Source organism: Sinohyriopsis cumingii, chromosome 1 (genome assembly GCF_028554795.1).
Source record: "Sinohyriopsis cumingii isolate HCF-2022 chromosome 1, ASM2855479v2, whole genome shotgun sequence".
Taxonomy (NCBI): domain Eukaryota; kingdom Metazoa; phylum Mollusca; class Bivalvia; order Unionida; family Unionidae; genus Sinohyriopsis; species Sinohyriopsis cumingii.
The window spans coordinates 16,742,164-16,767,742 of NC_142961.1; the positions used below are offsets into that span (position 1 = coordinate 16,742,164).

Here is a 25,579-nt window from a genome sequence, read left to right on the forward strand (position 1 = left end):
GTACCTCTTCTGAAAGTAAGTCCGGGTTCCCTTGGGCGGTCTCCCCTGCTGGTGCACCCCAATGGATCGTTTTCTGAATTTCCGTCATGCTGAATCACTGTCGCATAGATTGACTGCACACAAGCGCTAGCGAATCTATATAGACCAACTGACGTCACAGACTAATCTCTTCGGATTGGATGCGGGCTGACTGAATTTTGTAACGCGTGTTTGGATTGGTGAATGAACTCAATCCGTTTCAATCCTACCTCTACCTATAAATAAGCGCAGTTCAGTGCATTGATTCACTTGTTCTCGTCGCTTCAAGATGTGGACCGATGTGCAATCTTCTACGCTTGTGTCTTCCATGATGTTTAGGACGGACATGCTCATGTATGTCAGGTCCAAGTGGACTGTTGTTGATAGGACAGATACTAGTCAATGGATGAGGAGAGTTTACATAGAAAGACAAGGATGTCTCAAGAGGGTACTTGTGTATGGACCGGCAGTTAGAAGGAGTTTAAGAAGAAGAAGAAGAAGATGTGACAGATGCCATCTATGTTAATATTAATATTAACATAAACCCAAAGGCCCTTTTCAGGGCCAGCCATATTTCTCGAAAAGAGATAGCCTTTCAATTGCCTACCCTTTTTTAAATTTAAATTTAAATTTAAAAAAAAATTTTGAAAAAAAATCCCATATTCAATTCCCCTTGTCCCTAGACAAACCCAAACTCTATTCCCATGTTAATTTCCCTTGTCCCTAGACAGACCCAAACTCTATGTTAAATTCCCATTGTCCCTAGAGTGACCCACGATTTTTCTCCATGTTAAATTTCCATTGTCCCTAGAGTGACCCAGGGGTGTTTTTAATGCTAAGTCCCATTGTCCCTAGGGTGACCCCATTTACTACTGTTAATCAATCAGTACGAAACCTAGGTGTTACTCTGGACAGTACTCTCACATTGCACCAACATGTCATGAAGATATGCAAGGCTGCATATCTTGAGCTGAGATGCATCAGCTCAATTCGCAAATATCTTTCAGTTGATGCCACTAAAACACTTTTGTGCTGATTAGCACTTTCAAGACTGGACTACGGTAACTCAATTCTGTCTGGTTCATCTCAATATCTACTCCAGAAACTTCAAAACACAGCTGCTCGGATCATACTTAGAGTACCACGATCAGAGCACACCTCCCCGCTGCTCTGTACCCTACACTGACTATCCATTCGATCCTGCATCAAACACAAAAGTTGTTCTCTGTGCTACGTTTCACTGACGGACTCTAGTCCAACATATCTATCCGACCTCACCCATGTGTACACACCAGCAAGATACTTACGCTCCTCTTCTGACAATCGTATACTCATTATTCTCACTATGAAAACAGTCATATAGACAGCGTTCTTTTGCATACCAGGGCCCAGCAACGTGGAATGAATTGCCCACTGAACTTAGACACAAAGACAAAGTGGTCCTATTCAAGAGTGCTCTCAAAACTCACTTATTTCGACTGCAAGAACAAACTTAAAGACCTAATAATGTTTCCTACCTTAAATATTCTCAGCATGTTTTTTATGTTTTCTAATTTCATGGTGTTTGTTCATTATATACGTTTTTCATCTTATAGGTGTTGTCTAATGTTGTAAAGCGCTTAGAGCTTCTAAAGATTAGGCGCTACAAAGTCCTCATCATTATTATTATTATTTTTAAATACAGACAAAACTGCGGAAACTGGATTTCTTCCTCTCATAAACAGTGACGTCAGAATAATGCTTTCTATAGTCGGAACCTCGTAGCTCGAAAACGAAACCACTTAGTTTTCTCCGCGTGCGTGCGTGTCTAATGGAACTCTTACACTGCATTAAATCGTTGTGAAGATAGCCCATTTTAATGTATTCAATGTACATTGTACATGTTGAGAATACAGGGATCTGGGCTATAGCGGGAAGACCGGTAACTGACGGTATGTGGATTTTAAGTGTTGTACGGAATGAAGTACTCATACACCCTAACCCCCAACCCACCCCAAAAGAACAGTCACTCCCGTTATGGACCGAATTCCTGTGGTTTGGGAAAAGGGGCAGAAAAGATAACCGTGTTCTATGTGTACTTACCTGTGACAGAAATTAGTTACTTTTACTGCTCCGCATTAGTGAATGTTTACAAAACTGGGCGCTGCATGTTGCACTAAACATCCACTGACATTTCTTTTGTCCTCTTTTTGTTCTGGACTTGAGAGTGAATACGAGAAAGGTGCATACGACTGAGATCCAGTAACGGTGAACTAACTAGCATAGTATAAAATCAAGGCTAATCACACTTAGTGACGCAGTATGGAGAAGTGGGATTTCCACTTTGTCATATTCTATTTATGGAAATATGTGCACAGTGTGTGACAGCATACTCCAACGCTGTGTTATCGCGGGTGCTGTATTAATGAAGTAAACAGGTTGTTTACAGATGTAAAGGTGTATCCATGACGCAAATCTGTCAAAGCACAATTTCCTGGAAAATGTCAACATTTTTGATAAATCTACATTAGAAAAAAATGAACATCACCTTTATTGTAAAGTACTTGCAATTCCACTGATCCTCATACACAAAACTCTGGTCGAACTTACGATATCTGCATTGGTCTTGATTACTCAATAGGCTTCTGATGTTTGATGATTATTGGTCATATACCAAGGGTACATGTCATTACAAGGTTACGCTTGGAATTTCATTCCATGATAGCCAGTATGGACCAAAATTGATTAAACTTTCCTTATGACCCTGCTTATCTCATATGAATAGGAAAAAATTAACAGTTAAAAGTTGCTTTTTTAAATATGTAAGATTTCGATAATAGTAATAATAATAATAATAGATTCTTTATTATGTTTATATTTCTTTGCCCACATTGCATTTAAAATTCATGTAAAGTTAATTAATATTTTTTTTTTAAAAATTTGTTCTGTTGTTATTACTAGTTTTCAACTTTAATTACATTTGTGTGTTTGATTTAATCATTGGATCCTTTCGTTTTTGTGGAAATATTCAGTCTGTGCATTGCGGACATGCCTTCTTATTGGTAAGTTACAATTTATTTTTTTTTACAATACGTGCGTGCTACCATACCCAATTTAGGCAAATACCGAGATCATATTGAGTTGTATGCATAATATTTGAGTTGTATGCTAATCTGGGTCACCTACCATATGCTGTTTTATATATATTTACGCGCTTCGTTTAACAGATTTTTTTTTCTTCATAGGTATCGATAGAGGGAAAGTCATAGAAACTTCACAAATTGTAACCGTACAACAATAGCAACTCGGTTTTAATATGTACCGATAACAACATTAAGTACCGCGATAATACAGCGTTCCATGCTATAGGGGTAGACCAACAAGTAGATCTCCGTTTTTTCTTCTTCTGACATTACTGGTCGGTCTTGATAAACACCGTTAAGAACTACAAAGAAGCACTAAGAGGCTCTAAGTGCTAGACAGAACATTTTAAAACATTAAATTACTCAAGAAGACATGAATGTTACTAAAAATAAGTCGATACATATTATAACACGGGCCGTAACAAATACAAACGTATTTTGAGCATCAGGAAAGACAACTGTCTATGTATGGTTTACTTGCTGGTGTATAAGAAATACTAAATGTAAGAAAAACAAAGGAACAGAAAAAATTAAACTTAGAAAAAAGAACTAATTAAAAAATCACCAGTACAAATGAAAGAAAATGAAAAACAGGAAAACAAACAGATATATTTCATACATGTAAACAAATTCCAAACGTAACCTTGTAATGACATGTATGTTACCCTTGATATATGACCAATATTCATCAAAAGTAAAGAAGACAGAAAGAAGAAGAAAAGAAAAACTTTATATTTAGATACAACTGACAATGAAGCAATTATAGAGATACATTTTTCAAACTGTGTGCACAGAGTTAATTTGTCAAGGCTGTTTCTATTTTTGTAACACAATATGTTTCCTTTCTTCCTATCTTTGCATTATGTTACCATCTTCACAAATAAAGAGCATGTATATACTCTCGGACAGCATTAAGAACTGCTGTGATACACTAGGAGCATTAGAAAGCAATATGTTTTAGAAATTAACACTTAAATCTCTTGCAAAGCACTTTAATGCAGTTTAAAATATGCATGTGTATTGTTATAAACCCTCCATCATGGTGACTGGCTCGCATTTCCGACAGATTTCCATGTGTATTTTCTTCCCTGTTGATAAGATCAAAAACCATTATCCTTTCTACTGTATAATACTGATTCAAGGGTGGTATATCACTGTTAAGAATATTATATAGTCAAAGGCAGTTTCCAGTTCCATTTGTAATTACAGGCTGATAGTCATTGAGAGGGTAATCGGAACATGATACTAAAATATATTAGTGATGTTTAATCAGTTCTTAGAGTCTGTCTGTTAATGAGTTCGTGACGAAGAAATACATCACAGATTTCTCCCGTCTTGCAAAAGCCCGAAGGTAACCCATGCCAAAAGCAGCAGCCTAAATTGAAGCACGTGCAACTCTAAATATTTAAATAAATTCGTAAAAGATGAAAAACATCATTACATCGATATATATATATATATATATATATATATATATATATATATATATATATATATATATATATATATATATATAACGATAGGCTGTTACGAGACAGTCATTTACAACATTTTAACATAATTCATGTTCTGTTTTACAGCTTTTTTACTTCTGGTGGTGGTGATTATGTTTTTAATAATAATGATGACGATTATGGTGATCAATTATCTCATATTCACAGAACAGTAAGCATACATTTACTCTTCGAGCATAGCCCTGACAGAGTTGTCTTTCCTGATACTCAAAATAAGTTGTATTTGTTACGACCCGTGTTAACACTATTTATCCGTTTGTTGTAGTACCATTTATGTTTGGGGTGTAATTTAGACTAACAAGTAGGTCTCCGCTTTTTTAACCTACAGCGGCTGGCAGAAAGAAAAGAATAAAAAGCGGAGTGCTACTTGTTGGTATATGTGTAATAATGCTTTACTATGTTCGTAGTGCCCAATTTTAGCACTTAGTGCTTCTTAGTGCTTTTTAGTGTTTCTTAGTGTTTCTTAGTAGTTCTTTGCGGTGTTTACCAGGACCCTTACTGGTAGCGGAGATAAACGCTGTCGGTCCACATTCCATACTGAACCGCTACTAGTAATATCAGAAGCGAAAGAAAAAAAAGAGATATACTTTTTGGTCTAGGCTATAGGGGTGACGAATATGCTTTTGGAAAAGAGTGTGCAAGCACAGGCCGGGCCGTAGTGACCGATCACGGGCGATAGTGTAAGAAACACCTGAGCCTCTCCTAGTTCTTGTTAAAATAAAATTCTTATTTTTATTACATTAAAAATAGTCGTTTGGCCCGGGCCCCGGTGATATCCTCGGTTACCCCCTCACCCTTCTTGTCAGTTCTGATCACAAGCACTTAATTCGGAGGGAACTAGGGTGTACACTCACCAATTAATTGTGATGATTGGTGAGTATAGAAGCAGCAGGAAGGGTGAACAGATCAATTTTGGAACAAGACTTCTTTTTAAAATAAAGCTTCATACGAAACAAAAAATGAAAATACAAGGTCAATAACGTCAAACCGAAGCCTCTAACTGACCGAGATTTTCTCTAATTGGGTTAAATAATTGTTTTCTTTATTTTTGTCGCTTGTGTTTTCAAATTTGTATGTGTGTTTGTTTGCCCACCCGGACACTCAGTTTTGGTCGCACCCTCCCTGCTGCTGTCTCTTAACCGAAAATTTGATCAAGACCTACACGATATCGCGACCGAGGATCATGTAAATTTATTGTGATAAATCCGTCTGTGGTAGCTTGCGCGCGTGAAAATAAGTTTTTGAACTTAATCATATCCATGTCCCTTGAACACCAAGTCTTATGAATGTTTCGCAGAGTATGTGTATCAGCTCCATTAAACACATCTAAATTATTACAGTTATCTCTGATCACTTTAGGTATTTGTGTATATTGCTGAATAACATAAATCGCATCCGTGTTTTTGTGTCTGCCTCGAGAAAATATCCGAGCTGGATTTGATTGTTTTGTCCAGCATCACATCATCGTATAATACAAGATTATTAATAAATTCATCGACGCCATCTACAGATGATGCTTCATCAATATCGGTGATAAAATTAATAACATCATTACCATCCTCTTCCAACAATTTTGCATTTTCATTAAAATCTTTAAGCACATCGTAATATCGCTGATCATTAACTGACGGAGCTGCTAAATACAACTTATCCCATTTGAGCCATCTCATTATCAGAATAAGTAATAATTGCGTTTTACCAGATTCAGATGGACCCATGATAATTGCTCTGATAGAATTTGGTAGCGCTGGATGATGTTTGACTGGCTCTTGTTTTCGTGTCGCTGAGAAATCAATGGCATCTGTGTGATACAAATATAATAAATAATATGGATTTATATGTTGTTCGATGTACAGCATCCACCCCCACCAGTGGATTAACAACAATTACAACAAAGAATAGAAGGCGTGCACTTACAGGCAAGTGTATAAAATGTAGTCTAAAATAAACAAATTTATTTCGTCTCGTATAGATATATGTGTTTCATTAGGAAAATTGCCAGAAGCTCCATGGTGGTGTTATCGCTGCTTCACTGGGAAAATTACTATGAGCTCCATGGGCTAAATACCCAGGAGAAAAACATCTTCCTGGACATAATTATCGTGGTTCTGGAACCCGACTTGATATCCTACTTGACGAGCGAGATCAACCAAGGACTGGAGAGTATCCAACAAATGCGGTTGATCAAGCATGTCACGTTCATGATGTAGCGTATAAATATAAGAATTTATAACAACGACATATTGCAGATGTGAAGTTGATTCACTCGTTAAATTCCATTTTTAAAAAAAACCAATCTCTCAGAGAAAAACTTGCTAGCGTTTACGTAAAATCTGCGATAAAAGGTCAACTAGTGCTAGGGGCCGGTAATTAATCAACCGATTATTATTATAATGGAATCGATTCAATATAGCCAAAGAAGATCTTGGAGGGATAGAACGGCGATTAGTAAACTTGCTGATGCAACAAACGTCACACGTTATGTTGCTGAAAATTGGTTAGCACGACAGGCAATATGGCAAATTTAGCTACCACCACCTAAACAAATTCAGTAAGCACATTTTGATGTCGGAACTTCCAATGAAGTTCATCAAGCATATATTTTGTTTTTATCACACGATACCGTCAAAAGTGGTAGACGTCAATCGCGCACATACAAATACGTGCTGACTCCTGGTGATGTTGCAAGTAGGTATAAGAAAAGCAGAACCAGTATCAACTAAAACAGCAGCTGAAGTTGCATCTGCATTTGAACGAACCTATCAACGAGGCTCCCAACCACAAGGTGGTCTGCAATGGCCACAGTTGCAACAGGTTGATCCTGGCACGGAATATCTTGGTGCAGGATCATCTCTGATGAAAAAAGATAACGTCAAAATCAGACGAGGACATACTGCAATTCATCGTGATCAGGCAATTGTTGAACTATTTAATCGAACACATGCTGAGCGGTTATTTGGATATCAGTATGCAAAGGAAATAATTCAGAAAGATATGAGATCTAGTGAATGGGTTCCAAGACTACCAAGTGTAATAGCTGCGTTAAATAATGAAATTAATGCGATTGGGGGAAAAAATACATACCAATACAACAACACTACTCCTCAAAAAACCAGCACTAGGTGACTGTAAGATATTTATATGAACCTGGTGAACTTGAAGTGATAAAAACAAGAGCAACTGATCCTATTTTGAGTGTTACGACACATAATATTTCTAGCGTGGTAAGATCCACTGGTAGACCTGCAATCTACAGATTGGATTCAACTGCTTTCTCCATCGTTAACGCACTCTCAACAGCATTCACTGGAACTAAAACAATATCATGTATCACAAGATTTTGTTTCTTTGACTCTGTCAAAGAGCCTGGAAATTCAACATCAGTATTTTGCCGTCGTATATCAGCTGGTCGATAACACACTGGTAAGGGTAGATTTGAATTTGTTTTCTTTATTTAACATAATTAATTGTTGTTGAAGTGTATCCCGAATTATCTACTTGCAACTATCAAATCATCTGGTCTCCACACTTGCAGAAAATCATTTATAGGAGTTTCTGAAATCACTTCACGCATTTTTTCACACTTAATGTTATTTGGATGTACTCTGATTAATTTCTTAAGCTCTCTTAATTCTGGATCAAGCGCTCTATGATCATTGGTTATTTCCTCATAATTATCTACGAACTTTCTCAGCCATTCGTGCGGAGACAATCCAAACAAAAGGTGGTGTTTGACCATGATCGCCACACATTATTACAGCAGTATTTTTAAAACAGTTAAACTGTTGTATGTTGTGCTGTTTGGAGTTATTTCGAATTACTTGGATTGAAAAGGATTAATTCTGTTATTTTTCTGGAAAATACGTGTGCTTATGTAATATTGTGGAACAAGGACAGTTTTTTTTAATAAACATTTATTCAGCTATCAGAAACCGGAGTGATAATTTTTATTTCTACAAGGAACTGAAGACTTCAACACTACAGACTTTAGCATACGTCATCGTCTTCCATCTTGGATTCTTCGTCGTGATTCGAACGTGAAATCAGTAGAAAATTTTGTTATTAGGACTACTAAAATTTTATTCTCGGATTATTTTAGGATCATTTTCGGATTTGATTCTATAAAACAGTAAGTTAATATTTTTTATTTTTTTAACAGAATTTTTCCAGGGAAGTAAATTATTGTATTTTTAAAAGCTTGTTGTTTTCACTCTTTCTTGTGTTACTGTTTATTCGAGCCTAAACACGTGACATAAGAGTGGAGATTAATAATAATCGTCGCTGCTCGTTGGTCAGTCATTGTGACATCAATGAAACCTTCGGTCTTGCGCACGACCACACAAGAGATGCACCATCAACGCGAAATTCTTTCTTGGCGTCATGAAAACTGTTAATCAGAGTTTTCTTCTGATCAACTAGTGCTCTCCTCAGCAAGTCACGGGTTCTTCTGTCAAGATCGAATCTAGCTTTAGAATGTTCGATTGTAGATAATCTCTCAAACTCTTTCATATTATAGTTAAAGCAAATATATATATATATATAATGGTAAATGATAGGTTCTACAACTCCCTGCAACAAAGATTACGTAAACGAATTATGTGGACTTCACCTACAATGCGGGCAAAGAGGGAGTCTAGTACCAAAACCGTGTTTGAAGAGTGGTATTGGGTTAGAGGAGAAACGCATTTGTGTGTGCAACGTTGTGGTAAAAAAATACAGAGAGCTAAAACGATATTATGATTAAAAAAATAACGCCGGCAATGGTAAGGTCATAAAAGACGGTGAAGACTATCGCGCCAGATTTTCTAAATAATTATTTAGAAAATATTTATTATAAAATTGGGACAAAATTAGTTTGTAAAACATCCCATCGTCAAGAATTATGAAGCACCTCGTGATTGTATCATAAGGAACTGTCGACTGAAAAACCCAGTCGGAAATGTCATTAAAACTGTTTATCTCAGATTTACTGCTGGAAAGAAATTGTATCCTTGTCATAAATTCATATACAAAAGGCTTCACGAAATAATTGGAAAAGGTCTTGTGATCGATCATATTAATTCCAAAAACTTATTAATTCCTTGGGTAATTTGAAGGTTATTATAAAGAGTCAGAATTCTGTACGTGGTGGTACTGGTAAGCATAAAAATGCGCAAAAAGAGTTGTAAAATCTGTGAACGTGGAGACTGGCGAAGAAATAATATTTCCATCGATAAATACAGCTGGCAATTTTTTTATATTTACCCAAATTAGGTACAAAACGTCGCGAATAAAATATATAAATCGGCGCATTCAGAAAAATATAAACAAAAAAATCTTTCAATATCTCCCATTGTGTTAGATACAAACATTTCGGATGAAGGGAGATAGCTTTGTCAAGCAAAGTTCTTTCCGGTAGAGTAATTAAGTAATTACCACGCTTGTTACTGCGTAATGACCTCATCAATTATGAAAAACAGCACGTCACACGTGTACAATACGGCTAAGTTTTAGTTTATATAACTGTACACAGACATACTATTTTAACTCGGCAGAAATATATGTGCCATTATTTTATACGGCGTGTTTGGAAATCAAAAAAATTAACGCTGTAGTTTACAGCAATTATGATTTACTCAGTATAATGATCTGTAGGAATCCAACATAGGTAACTTCATACTAATTTCTGAAACATATATCAGCAAGGATGGTCAGTGATGCAGTGCTAGCGTGTTAGAATCTCGTACTCGATGACTGGCGTTCTAAACCCACGACTGACAAATTTGTCGATCGTGGTGGATAATCGCAATTTTTCGTTAATAGGTGGAGGCTGAGCCCCATTGCTCGAACTTCAACAGACAAGCACACCCTCCCACCATGTCAACACGCGGTGGGTGTTCTTTTGCACTCCCCGGGTTTGAAATATGGGGGAGGGTATGCAGAAATATGTTAAACATAGAGAAGGCTCCGTATATGTGTTGTGCCGTCCTTAGAATTAAGTAATATAATAAGTTCGTGTTGAGCCGTCCATATTATTAAGTTAGGTAACATTTTATGTTGTGCTGTCCATAGAATTAAGATTATATATGTATCCTCTGATCTTGCTAGAATGTCTTTGTCAATCAAGGAGTTCACAGGGGTTTGTTCCGTCCTCAGATCTAAGATTTTATATATATATATATATATATATATATATATATATATATATATATATATATATATATATATATATATATATATATATATATATATGTGTTTGTGTGTGTTTGTGTGTGTGTTCTTTCTAACTCAGATGGGGTTTGTGTGTGTAAATATGTTGTTTTATTTTTAATATATATTTATTATATAATGAGTTCCGAAAAGATTAATGCTATTAATTCTGCAATTCAAAAATTAAAACATGACGGTATAAAAGATCTGATGAACTTAATCCTAATAAAAAAATTATTTCCGATTTTGAATCATTACAACAACGAAAATTTGAAGATAGATATACATTATCAGCAGAAAACCGATTCATTAAGCTGATTCAACAATCTACTTTAAATCCTTGGCGACAGTCAAAGATACAGAAGTGAGCAATTCGTATCTCTCGCACGCGCAATTGAAAAATTAGATCAGAATTAGCTCACGAATACGAAACGAAAAAGATGGTGAATACACGTGTAAGACAAATGAAAAGGATTATTTCTGCAAGTAACTCTGTTAGTGGTGAAAATGAAAGCTCCATCACCAGTGACCGTAATGATTGTGAAAGTGAAAGTAGCAAAAGTCACTAAAGGGGATTGTGAAAGTGAAATGAGTGAAAACGTCACTGATGAAAAGGAACGTTATGACAACAGCGAGCATTTTAACTTTGTCTGAGGTAAAGGATTGTGAAAGTAAAAACAATGACAATGTCACTAGTGGCTCCGACAACAGCTAAACAGAATAATTCATTTTTGACTATAGTAAAAAATATTTTATCAGAGTATTTGCCAGTCAATAAGTTGTATTTCGACAGCGTCAATATTGGTATACAAGGAGATCTGGGACAAAATAATTCATTCTCGAAACGGAAAGTCACGCTAACTCCATTTTTGAAAACGATTCTCTAACGACTTGTAAGTAATATACCCTGTGTACAGAGGAGTCGTTCGACAGTGAGGACATGGTTTAGAAGATATGCTGAAATCTGCGTTTCGTTCGGTGGCACCCGTCTTGAAACCGATGGTGACGAGAGGATAGCACGCCTTGAAAGATGCAACTTTGATGCACTTCAAAGAATTTCTCCAAAATGTCATCAGCGACAAACAAAACCACAAAGAAGCCTTCTTAAGAGCAGGCAAAAATGTCTTGCTCCAAACTTGAAAAGTAATTTGGGCCTTCTGCCGGGCCCCTTCGCCCCTTCCTTCGCCCGGAAATTCGTACATGACGGAGATGTGGAACAATTTCTACCCGTCAAAATTCAGGTGTTCCGATGTGACGTCACAGTCGCGACCAATCGCAACTGACGTCACATTCTGCTTTGGTAGAAACCTGGCTCGGTTGAACATACTAAAATTGTTCTATCTTTAAGCATAAGTGCGTACTTGTTCATTTCCACTCATGAAAGCCTTACAATCAGGTCGTTAGGGACTGTAATTAGTCCCACGACCTGATGGCTTGATTAAATAGTACTTACTGAGCACATAAATGCCTGGGGGATGTGGCTCAAATTCATTCCCCCTGGAATAATTGAACAGTCTACAGTGCAGGCATAAAACTGTGGCACATGCACAATGTGTGAAAGCCACTTTAATTAAAATAGTCAAGTCAAGTAAGTCTGGCTACTTAAACATACTAAAAAAAAACTAAAATGAACCATATGGGGATCCAATCAAGAAACACTAATAAATATATACAGAGCGCTCGTCGTATCAAAACTGGACTATGGATAGTAGTATATGGGGCCACCCTAGCGACAATGGGAATCAGCATTACAAAACCCCTTGGGCCACTCTAGCGACAAGGGAAATTTAACATGGAGAAAAACCCTGGGTCACTCTAGCGACAAGGGGAATTGAACATGGAAATTGAACATGGGAATGTCACCTGGGGATCAGTGGGAATTAAACATTGGTAACGTCATAGGTTTATAAGGTCAAAACCTTTTATAGGGTGAAATGTATTTGTAAGGACAAAGGGTTGATAGGGACAAAGATAGACATACAGAAACAAACAAATACACATTGAAACACACAGAAAAGAGGACAGAAATATTCTAAAGAAAGACTCACAGATAGAATAGAGACTCGATAAAGAAAAGTCTGTTGTATGGGTTCAAAACATTTATTCAAGTACATATATACATGGGCTCTCTGGCCTGTGCTTTGGTCTAAGCACTATCCATTAAATACATAAACATTTGAACATAAAAGAAACATATTTACGAGTTGTTTAGTTATTGACTCTAGTAAACTAATGTTTAAAATTAACGTTCACTCCGTTCTAAAATCACTTCATATGCAACGAATTTACATTAAATGTTCGTTTATAAGAAAAAGTTAAAACAAAACAAGTAACAAACAATCAAATAAGAGAAAGTTCGTGTTTGTCTCTCTATCCGTTACACACGTTGTTTAAAATCTGGTCAGCTACCACTTGTGTCCCAGCATAGATGTTTCCGATCTCGTATTCCCTGTCAGTCGTAAATCTGCTGTTACGTCCATCGTGCTAGGTACACTTATCGGTAAGCAGATCAAGAGCAGTGATCGTCTTCTTCCCATGGAGGTACAACATATGCCATATGAATAGTCACTTTTCCATCGGTGATGTCAAATTTTTCTCTCACCGACCGCACGTCTTCAATAGCCCTCAAAAGTTTGGAAGAAGTTATTTCTGCAGGTGTGCTAAATCCGAGACATACAGGCGAGTTCAAACTGTCGTGATACATAGATAGGCTAAACGACCTTCATCTTTGACTTGGCAATGACATTTGAGTTCCTCTAACAGTGAGTCAAGTAGATCCGTAATGAAACCTGATACTTCCTCGGCTGGAACGTCAGACGCGAAGTCTTTAAATTTCACCGTGTAGGTGTAAGTTGTCGTTCTAAATTTTCTCGAGGTCGCTGTCTGGGTCATTTGGATGCTAAAATACTCCTTTAGGTCTATTGAATCCTTTCCCTTCTTGAACGCACTTTGATGTGACGGTATGGTGGTGAAAGAGGTCAATGATGTTTGTTCCTTCTCTTTTTTCTTCTGCGTAGAGTTATTCATCTTTCTCGTCGCTTGTCCTCGCAATGAAGTGTCGTTCTTGGAAGTCGTCCCTTTTTATACTGGGTGATATCAGCATGTCCATAAGGTAAAGTTTTGTGGTCTGGAAGTTTCACTGGTTGCACGTAGTTTGTCATGGCATTAGTACATAACAACTAAGATGTGGTATTGCATTGGTAATGTGATCGTGAGGCATAGAATCACACCCGAGTTTCTCGTTGGACTTGAGTCTTACGCTCTATACTTGCTGTTTGAAAGGATTCATTTTTGTCGATTGGTCTTGGTAGTGACAATGAACTATTGGTCTTGGACGTTGTCCCTTTTTATATGCTGACCAATATCGATGTGACCGTACGGCAACGTAAAGTGATTGGGAAGTCTCACTCGCTTCTGGTACACGATTTGATAGATTTTTTCCAGGGGTCGACTGACGATGTGGTGAGTGGGTAAACGTACAATCTTGTTCGGTTGGTGAGTGGTCACTTTAAAGTTTCCATCCTCTCCCGATTGCAAGGCTTCTTTCAATACCCCAAAGTTGACCACTCGACTGGTACGATAATTCAGAGTCAGTCCTTTCACTTTGCACTCCGTGTGCACTTCTCCTTGTTTGTCCCGGTATTGGTAGCCGTAATTTTTAGGACCGCCACTCGCGAAACTTAGAATCTTGTCGTCGGGGTGTTCGTCTGTCCAGGCTCCTAAACGGTTTTCTTCGATGTTAGGGTGTTGCTGACCCGGTCGATCGATGTAGATGAAAGTGTCCGTGTCAAAGTACAGGACGCGTTCCCCTAACAGTTCTAAAGCTTCGTACAATTTTAAGCGAGCATGAGCTGTCACGTAAGCCGCAATGATGACATTTCCAAAAGGGTCGTCTTGTACAAAGTCCAGATCTTCTTCGTAATTGACCAAGATCAAATTCTCTCGAACGACGTCCACGTGTTTCATGTATTTGGTTTTGTCGTGAATCATCTGAAAGTAGCGGGAAGGTTCTGTCAAATATTCCGTCTTGGGTAAACACGGTCGTTGTGCCATTTTACCCCACAAGCAATTTAACATCACTTTGGCAAACGATCGCCTGCCTTCGTTTTTCTCGATGTGGTCTAAAGAGATGCCTTCTTGTTCATAGTATTTCTCTTTGAATTGTATTTGGTCTTCGGGAGTGTGACACCAGGAAGGATAGCCGCTGGCTTCTTGTTTCAGTTTCAAAAAGGCATCCACGTAGTCAGCGAAAATGCCTTTCTGACTGGGATCACCCTTGTGGTATTGTTGTGTCTTGGGAAAGTGGCAAATTTCGTACACTTCTAACAGTTGGTATCCCATGTCCAGAGCTTTGAACAATTCTACGCTGACCCAGGTTCCCGTCAAGGCACGTTCTTCCTGGGTGTGCTGACAAGGTTGGTCTTGGTTGCACGTTTCGGCACAAGTACGGCACAATGGAAACATCAGTTTGCCTTGACAATGGTGAGGTAAGACGGGATGGTATAGGTTCGTGGGAGGCAAAACTTTACACTTGATCAAGCCTTCGTATTGTCGAATGTTTTTCAGGTCGATGTGTTCCGTTAACAATTGCGGGTGCCCTACAGGAAAGCGACAATATTTGCACACGTAGGGATACAGCGAACACACGTCCAAGTATTTGATTTCTTCTCCTTTCTCTTCGTCGGCTTGGTACAGCAAACAGGTGGCATTGGTCCTTCCTCCGTACAAACTATCCCTCGGGTTCAGCGGGTCCATAAACTGGTAACTTTCCACGAGGCGTTTAAACTCGGGATCGGTTTTCATACGGTGATCGTACTCGTGTTCCCACATTTCCACCACTTGGTATCCTTCCTGTTCCAACTTTAGGCGCCGCTGACAAGTGTCCTGGTACAAGTCTTCCATGGTTCGTTGTAAAAACTGATTTTTAGTGCTACGATCAGGGTAACAGACGGGACATCCGTGAAATAAGCAACCGTTAAACTCGTACACGATCTTGGGGTTTTCTAAGTCGCAGCCATCTACCGAATACGTTCCGGTGGTCTTTTCACCCCCTCCGTTGCGGGCATGCTGAATCCATTTGTTTTCCTTGTCGCACAAGTAAAAATGTAACCAACGTAGGGCTTTGACCGAGTATTGACGTTTGACAAAGTTGGTCGTTTGAGGGCTGATGACAGCCACGGTGTTTTCAGGCAAGAATCGTTGTCGATACACTAAGGAACACGCTTTGGCAATGGTGCAAGCTTCTTTCAAAGGATCGACCCCTCCGTGTTCCATGAACAGTTCTCGAAATTTTCCACAGCAACGCCGTAAAATGTCCACGTCGGAACGACAATACTTTAGCATTTCTTCCTGAAAGTCGAAAGGGTCCGAGGCGTGAGCCTGGTACCAAGCGTAGAAAGCTTCTCGTTGTTCGGTACGCATGTTGTCGGGGTCGTAATAGTGAGCCTCAGGTAAATGGGGTAGAACGGCGTGTTGATTGGCTTCCGTATTGAAAAAGTGTGGAAAGTACCCTTTAGCCATTTCTGTCATTCCAAACGTTTTAAGCATTCGACTCAAAGGCATGGCCAAATAGCTCATCGAATCTTTAAACTGTACTTGTCCCACTTGCATGAAAATGATTTTGTCTCCGTTCAAAGTCACTTTAGGACGTTCGGTGCCATGTTCCGTATAGTATCTGAGAAGAAACTGTCCATCGTATCCGGAGAAATTGTGAGCCATCACCGTGGCATGACGATGACAATCTCCGTAACGTTCGATGTCCTCTTGGCTCCACGTCTTGTCGATGGGGTCTAAGACCCATCGAGCGAAATCGGCTAGCGTGTTCGGTCCCCGAAAGATTTTTTCACGTCCTCCAGGAATCTTGCTGCAGTGAGGGCAATGACTGAAGATAGGTTCTTGAATGCACTTCTCGCACGCTCGATGAGCCACGCAGAAATTAGGAATGTGAATGCCAGTCTCTTGCATGCATTCGAAATCGAAAAAGATGAAATTGCTTTTCTTCTTGTGACCATCCTCTTTCTCTGGTTGGGGTTGGTATTTTTGCACGTAGCATTGGTGTTTCAAGTCCACGATGTGATGACAAATGTGACATTTTTTTTCCTGAACATACGTGTGCCTTGGTACTATTGGTACGTATGCCTTGTCCACACGTAGGGCACAATCTCAGGAGTTGACAAGCACATTTCTGCTGTGAACCTTGCGTCTTCAGATGTTGTTGGTAACAGGCAGGGCTGACAAACGTGCGCAGACAAGCAGGACAATGCAATGGTTTTTGCCCTTCGCTCAGACAGGGTGGAGAGGCCAAACATCCTCGGCATTTCGATCCACAATGTTTGTGTTGCTCTCGATTATTATAACCACGGTCACATTTCTCACAGTAATATCTGTATCCCAGGAATCCGGGGATGGCGGTAATGGTATCGAAATGTTCATCGTGATAATAGACATGAATGTATTTTCCGTCCTTAAAGTCTTGGCCTCGAAACAACAGAGTTCCGCTCACTTCTTGAGGGTGCACTTTCAAGGTGTATCGTGGAGCTAGGGCATCTTGCAATTTTTGCATCTCAGGAATGCCACAGGGTGTGTCTTTGGACAGTCCGGCTTGTTGTAACAGGAGTTCTGCTTCATTTCGTTGTTTGGCACGATCGCATCGTTGAATAGTTTTCCAGGTTCTTTTCCATTCTACCGTGTCGTTCTTGTTGGCATAGGTTCGTCCCACCACGATGGCACGGGCTAAACACATCTGGTCTTGAGGGTTGTTAATTCGGACGAGACTTGTTTTGGTGTTGCGAAGGTCGTCCACCAATAAGACCTTTTTGCGTCCAGTCCCTTGAGGAGGAAAGACGTGGGCCATTTTCAGTGTGGCTTTACCATCGGTGATGTCAAACTGATCATTAGATTGTTGTACGTGTTGAATCTTGTCCATGACTTTGGAAGGGGTTAGTTCTGCGGGTCTGCTAAACTCGATCCAAACAGGGGATTTCAAGCTGTCGTGATCTATGGATAGTGTCAAGAAATCGTCTTCTTTGGGTTGACATTGTCGCTTTAGTGTGGTGAGAAAAGAATCCCACATCTCGGTGATAAACCCTTCTGCTTTCTCCAATGGTACGTCGGACTTGAAATCTTTAAACTTCACCGTGTAGGTGTAAGTCGTGGTTCTAAATTTTCTAGAGGGTCGCTTTTCCGTCTCTCGAATGTGATAATACTTTTCAGGGTTAACTGGTGGACTTTGGTTTGGAGTGGGCTCTCTATGTCTGGTCGCAGACGTGGAAGGTGTTGGTTCAGGTTTGCTCATGTCTTCGTTTTGAGCGAACACTTCTTTTCGTGTGTGAGGCGATACGTCACTTCGCTGCCTCTTACGTTCTTCTTCTCTCTCACTGAAATCGTGCGATCGTTTCATCTCGATTGCTGATTCAGAAATGATTTAACCAAGTTCATTCTCTCCATATATACCCTCTCTACCTCTTGTTGTCACAATGACTTGGTATATTTCACAAGGGCAAGTGAAAGCCAAGCATATAGGAGCCCAACGACAGCGGTGCGTCTTAAACACCTCATGCATCTTGATGACCCTTCGATTCAAACCCTACCACGAAAGAAAAAAGTTGCAAGAAAAAAACCCAGACAGTTGGTGTCTTCAAGAGAGCTAGAGACGCCGGCACTGTGTCGCTGGGACACGTACGTACTCTAGAAAACTACGCCACTCGACAACGTTGTTTCCTTCTCTCAGTCACTTCTACTTTGTCGCTGAATACATTCTACCAACCCTGTTTTAACACACGTTTCTTCATCTGATATTTTTAAAAACTATACTAAACGCATTTTTAAAAGAACTACCCTTTTTCAACAGCAGTGACGGCGTCTCCTCCTTTAGTATTTGATCTGGCAAGAAGAAATGGTACAATACGCAACAAAGGGTTTGAAGTCACAACACTCACATCAACAGAGACAGATGTGTTACAGTACCAGGTGTCAGTTTTTTGTTATTTTTTTCCCTTCAAGCTAGTGATTTTGGGGTTTGTATGAAGTAAAGAAACTAAAAGTACAGTGAACCTCAAGGATGATAACCCAAGCTGTCTATCCATTGATGTATGTATTTACATCAGAAGAAATATGATCCTAAAACAAAAAGATATAAGGCAAGCATGATTAAAACGAACACAAAGACAGCAAATTGTAGTAACAAAGGTATGTTTTCCTTCACGTCCGCGTAACTTAAAGTTTCAATCCCCTTGCAAGACAAACTTGGTACCTTTTGTAGAGCTTGAAATAAAAAACTGAACAAACTTAAACACTTTGCTATAGATACATGCATTTTCTTTTTTGCAGCAGCAGACTAAACAACATAAATAAATTAAATCTTCTAGCAAAAAAGAAATACATCATAAAAATAGAATTAAAGATTAACGATGACTAACCAACAAAACCGAATTTAACAAAGGCCATGACATGTGTAGAAATGCCTCTCAGTTTGAGAAAGTATTTGGATGTCATATGCCATGTACCAACAACTTGAAAAAAAAATGTATAAACAGAGAGAAACCTTAATAAAGGGTGGAACAGGGAAGATACACATAAAAGCTTTGATATTTCTGAAAAAAAATGAGGTGATATTCCTACAGTTCTTAACAAGCTATATATGCTGGGACGGGTCTGTTGGATATCCACAAATAAAGAAGTACATTTTCTGGTCACGTTGCAAGTGTGTGGGTGTTTTGGAAAATGGTAAAACTTGGAAACACTATTTTCTCGTGACACTTATAAAGTGAAGAGTCTGTACAACTGTCAGAAGCCAAAGTCATATAACTTTTGTACGGTTTGTAAAGATTTCCACTTTAGAAAATGTGAAGTATCACAAGTTATTGTCACAAACAGAAATGGAACATAGGGGCTTGACAGTTGTTGTTTAGACACCTCCGCTCAACTTCACAACTTACTTGCTCTGTCTCATATTTTGATCTTGAGGAAAGATCATCTTTGTGCAGCAACAGTGGTAACAGCAGGAGGAGACGCCGTCACTGCTGTTGAAAAAGGGTAGTTCTTTTAAAAATGCGTTTAGTATAGTTTTTAAAAATATCAGATGAAGAAACGTGTGTTAAAACAGGGTTGGTAGAATGTATTCAGCGACAAAGTAGAAGTGACTGAGAGAAGGAAACAACGTTGTCGAGTGGCGTAGTTTTCTAGAGTACGTACGTGTCCCAGCGACACAGTGCCGGCGTCTCTAGCTCTCTTGAAGACACCAACTGTCTGGGTTTTTTTCTTGCAACTTTTTTCTTTCGTGGTAGGGTTTGAATCGAAGGGTCATCAAGATGCATGAGGTGTTTAAGACGCACCGCTGTCGTTGGGCTCCTATATGCTTGGCTTTCACTTGCCCTTGTGAAATATACCAAGTCATTGTGACAACAAGAGGTAGAGAGGGTATATATGGAGAGAATGAACTTGGTTAAATCATTTCTGAATCAGCAATCGAGATGAAACGATCGCACGATTTCAGTGAGAGAGAAGAAGAACGTAAGAGGCAGCGAAGTGACGTATCGCCTCACACACGAAAAGAAGTGTTCGCTCAAAACGAAGACATGAGCAAACCTGAACCAACACCTTCCACGTCTGCGACCAGACATAGAGAGCCCACTCCAAACCAAAGTCCACCAGTTAACCCTGAAAAGTATTATCACATTCGAGAGACGGAAAAGCGACCCTCTAGAAAATTTAGAACCACGACTTACACCTACACGGTGAAGTTTAAAGATTTCAAGTCCGACGTACCATTGGAGAAAGCAGAAGGGTTTATCACCGAGATGTGGGATTCTTTTCTCACCACACTAAAGCGACAATGTCAACCCAAAGAAGACGATTTCTTGACACTATCCATAGATCACGACAACTTGAAATCCCCTGTTTGGATCGAGTTTAGCAGACCCGCAGAACTAACCCCTTCCAAAGTCATGGACAAGATTCAACACGTACAACAATCTAATGATCAGTTTGACATCACCGATGGTAAAGCCACACTGAAAATGGCCCACGTCTTTCCTCCTCAAGGGACTGGACGCAAAAAGGTCTTATTGGTGGACGACCTTCGCAACACCAAAACAAGTCTCGTCCGAATTAACAACCCTCAAGACCAGATGTGTTTAGCCCGTGCCATCGTGGTGGGACGAACCTATGCCAACAAGAACGACACGGTAGAATGGAAAAGAACCTGGAAAACTATTCAACGATGCGATCGTGCCAAACAACGAAATGAAGCAGAACTCCTGTTACAACAAGCCGGACTGTCCAAAGACACACCCTGTGGCATTCCTGAGATGCAAAAATTGCAAGATGCCCTAGCTCCACGATACACCTTGAAAGTGCACCCTCAAGAAGTGAGCGGAACTCTGTTGTTTCGAGGCCAAGACTTTAAGGACGGAAAATACATTCATGTCTATTATCACGATGAACATTTCGATACCATTACCGCCATCCCCGGATTCCTGGGATACAGATATTACTGTGAGAAATGTGACCGTGGTTATAATAATCGAGAGCAACACAAACATTGTGGATCGAAATGCCGAGGATGTTTGGCCTCTCCACCCTGTCTGAGCGAAGGGCAAAAACCATTGCATTGTCCTGCTTGTCTGCGCACGTTTGTCAGCCCTGCCTGTTACCAACAACATCTGAAGACGCAAGGTTCACAGCAGAAATGTGCTTGTCAACTCCTGAGATTGTGCCCTACGTGTGGACAAGGCATACGTACCAATAGTACCAAGGCACACGTATGTTCAGGAAAAAAAAATGTCACATTTGTCATCACATCGTGGACTTGAAACACCAATGCTACGTGCAAAAATACCAACCCCAACCAGAGAAAGAGGATGGTCACAAGAAGAAAAGCAATTTCATCTTTTTCGATTTCGAATGCATGCAAGAGACTGGCATTCACATTCCTAATTTCTGCGTGGCTCATCGAGCGTGCGAGAAGTGCATTCAAGAACCTATCTTCAGTCATTGCCCTCACTGCAGCAAGATTCCTGGAGGACGTGAAAAAATCTTTCGGGAACCGAACACGCTAGCCGATTTCGCTCGATGGGTCTTAGACCCCATCGACAAGACGTGGAGCCAAGAGGACATCGAACGTTACGGAGATTGTCATCGTCATGCCACGGTGATGGCTCACAATTTCTCCGGATACGATGGGCAGTTTCTTCTCAGATACTATACGGAACATGGCACCGAACGTCCTAAAGTGACTTTGAACGGAGACAAAATCATTTTCATGCAAGTGGGACAAGTACAGTTTAAAGATTCGATGAGCCATTTGGCCATGCCTTTGAGTCGAATGCTTAAAACGTTTGGAATGACAGAAATGGCTAAAGGGTACTTTCCACACTTTTTCAATACGGAAGCCAATCAACACGCCGTTCTACCCCATTTACCTGAGGCTCACTATTACGACCCCGACAACATGCGTACCGAACAACGAGAAGCTTTCTACGCTTGGTACCAGGCTCACGCCTCGGACCCTTTCGACTTTCAGGAAGAAATGCTAAAGTATTGTCGTTCCGACGTGGACATTTTACGGCGTTGCTGTGGAAAATTTCGAGAACTGTTCATGGAACACGGAGGGGTCGATCCTTTGAAAGAAGCTTGCACCATTGCCAAAGCGTGTTCCTTAGTGTATCGACAACGATTCTTGCCTGAAAACACCGTGGCTGTCATCAGCCCTCAAACGACCAACTTTGTCAAACGTCAATACTCGGTCAAAGCCCTACGTTGGTCACATTTTTACTTGTGCGACAAGGAAAACAAATGGATTCAGCATGCCCGCAACGGAGGGGGTGAAAAGACCACCGGAACGTATTCGGTAGATGGCTGCGACTTAGAAAACCCCAAGATCGTGTACGAGTTTAACGGTTGCTTATTTCACGGATGTCCCGTCTGTTACCCTGATCGTAGCACTAAAAATCAGTTTTTACAACGAACCATGGAAGACTTGTACCAGGACACTTGTCAGCGGCGCCTAAAGTTGGAACAGGAAGGATACCAAGTGGTGGAAATGTGGGAACACGAGTACGATCACCGTATGAAAACCGATCCCGAGTTTAAACGCCTCGTGGAAAGTTACCAGTTTATGGACCCGCTGAACCCGAGGGATAGTTTGTACGGAGGAAGGACCAATGCCACCTGTTTGCTGTACCAAGCCGACGAAGAGAAAGGAGAAGAAATCAAATACTTGGACGTGTGTTCGCTGTATCCCTACGTGTGCAAATATTGTCGCTTTCCTGTAGGGCACCCGCAATTGTTAACGGAACACATCGACCTGAAAAACATTCGACAATACGAAGGCTTGATCAAGTGTAAAGTTTTGCCTCCCACGAACCTATACCATCCCGTCTTACCTCACCATTGTCAAGGCAAACTGATGTTTCCATTGTGCCGTACTTGTGCCGAAACGTGCAACCAAGACCAACCTTGTCAGCACACCCAGGAAGAACGTGCCTTGACGGGAACCTGGGTCAGCGTAGAATTGTTCAAAGCTCTGGACATGGGATACCAACTGTTAGAAGTGTACGAAATTTGCCACTTTCCCAAGACACAACAATACCACAAGGGTGATCCCAGTCAGAAAGGCATTTTCGCTGACTACGTGGATGCCTTTTTGAAACTGAAACAAGAAGCCAGCGGCTATCCTTCCTGGTGTCACACTCCCGAAGACCAAATACAATTCAAAGAGAAATACTATGAACAAGAAGGCATCTCTTTAGACCACATCGAGAAAAACGAAGGCAGGCGATCGTTTGCCAAAGTGATGTTAAATTGCTTGTGGGGTAAAATGGCACAACGACCGTGTTTACCCAAGACGGAATATTTGACAGAACCTTCCCGCTACTTCCAGATGATTCACGACAAAACCAAATACATGAAACACGTGGACGTCGTTCGAGAGAATTTGATCTTGGTCAATTACGAAGAAGATCTGGACTTTGTACAAGACGACCCTTTTGGAAATGTCATCATTGCGGCTTACGTGACAGCTCATGCTCGCTTAAAATTGTACGAAGCTTTAGAACTGTTAGGGGAACGCGTCCTGTACTTTGACACGGACACTTTCATCTACATCGATCGACCGGGTCAGCAACACCCTAACATCGAAGAAAACCGTTTAGGAGCCTGGACAGACGAACACCCCGACGACAAGATTCTAAGTTTCGCGAGTGGCGGTCCTAAAAATTACGGCTACCAATACCGGGACAAACAAGGAGAAGTGCACACGGAGTGCAAAGTGAAAGGACTGACTCTGAATTATCGTACCAGTCGAGTGGTCAACTTTGGGGTATTGAAAGAAGCCTTGCAATCGGGAGAGGATGGAAACTTTAAAGTGACCACTCACCAACCGAACAAGATTGTACGTTTACCCACTCACCACATCGTCAGTCGACCCCTGGAAAAAATCTATCAAATCGTGTACCAGAAGCGAGTGAGACTTCCCAATCACTTTACGTTGCCGTACGGTCACATCGATATTGGTCAGCATATAAAAAGGGACAACGTCCAAGACCAATAGTTCATTGTCACTACCAAGACCAATCGACAAAAATGAATCCTTTCAAACAGCAAGTATAGAGCGTAAGACTCAAGTCCAACGAGAAACTCGGGTGTGATTCTATGCCTCACGATCACATTACCAATGCAATACCACATCTTAGTTGTTATGTACTAATGCCATGACAAACTACGTGCAACCAGTGAAACTTCCAGACCACAAAACTTTACCTTATGGACATGCTGATATCACCCAGTATAAAAAGGGACGACTTCCAAGAACGACACTTCATTGCGAGGACAAGCGACGAGAAAGATGAATAACTCTACGCAGAAGAAAAAAGAGAAGGAACAAACATCATTGACCTCTTTCACCACCATACCGTCACATCAAAGTGCGTTCAAGAAGGGAAAGGATTCAATAGACCTAAAGGAGTATTTTAGCATCCAAATGACCCAGACAGCGACCTCGAGAAAATTTAGAACGACAACTTACACCTACACGGTGAAATTTAAAGACTTCGCGTCTGACGTTCCAGCCGAGGAAGTATCAGGTTTCATTACGGATCTACTTGACTCACTGTTAGAGGAACTCAAATGTCATTGCCAAGTCAAAGATGAAGGTCGTTTAGCCTATCTATGTATCACGACAGTTTGAACTCGCCTGTATGTCTCGGATTTAGCACACCTGCAGAAATAACTTCTTCCAAACTTTTGAGGGCTATTGAAGACGTGCGGTCGGTGAGAGAAAAATTTGACATCACCGATGGAAAAGTGACTATTCATATGGCATATGTTGTACCTCCATGGGAAGAAGACGATCACTGCTCTTGATCTGCTTACCGATAAGTGTACCTAGCACGATGGACGTAACAGCAGATTTACGACTGACAGGGAATACGAGATCGGAAACATCTATGCTGGGACACAAGTGGTAGCTGACCAGATTTTAAACAACGTGTGTAACGGATAGAGAGACAAACACGAACTTTCTCTTATTTGATTGTTTGTTACTTGTTTTGTTTTAACTTTTTCTTATAAACGAACATTTAATGTAAATTCGTTGCATATGAAGTGATTTTAGAACGGAGTGAACGTTAATTTTAAACATTAGTTTACTAGAGTCAATAACTAAACAACTCGTAAATATGTTTCTTTTATGTTCAAATGTTTATGTATTTAATGGATAGTGCTTAGACCAAAGCACAG

At 40.1% G+C, this 25,579-nt stretch overlaps 1 protein-coding gene across 1 annotated transcript in view; it reads right to left on the minus strand.

Annotated features, from left to right (window-relative positions):
• The window catches only part of LOC149806486 (uncharacterized), a 41,034-nt gene extending 37,095 nt beyond the window's left edge, over positions 1-3,939 (minus strand). Inside the window, exon 1 of the mRNA XM_089953740.1 lies at positions 2,101-3,939. The gene's annotated coding sequence lies outside the window, so the exon portion shown is untranslated. The remainder of the gene's footprint in view (positions 1-2,100) is intronic.
• Between the last annotated feature and the right edge of the window lie 21,640 nt (positions 3,940-25,579).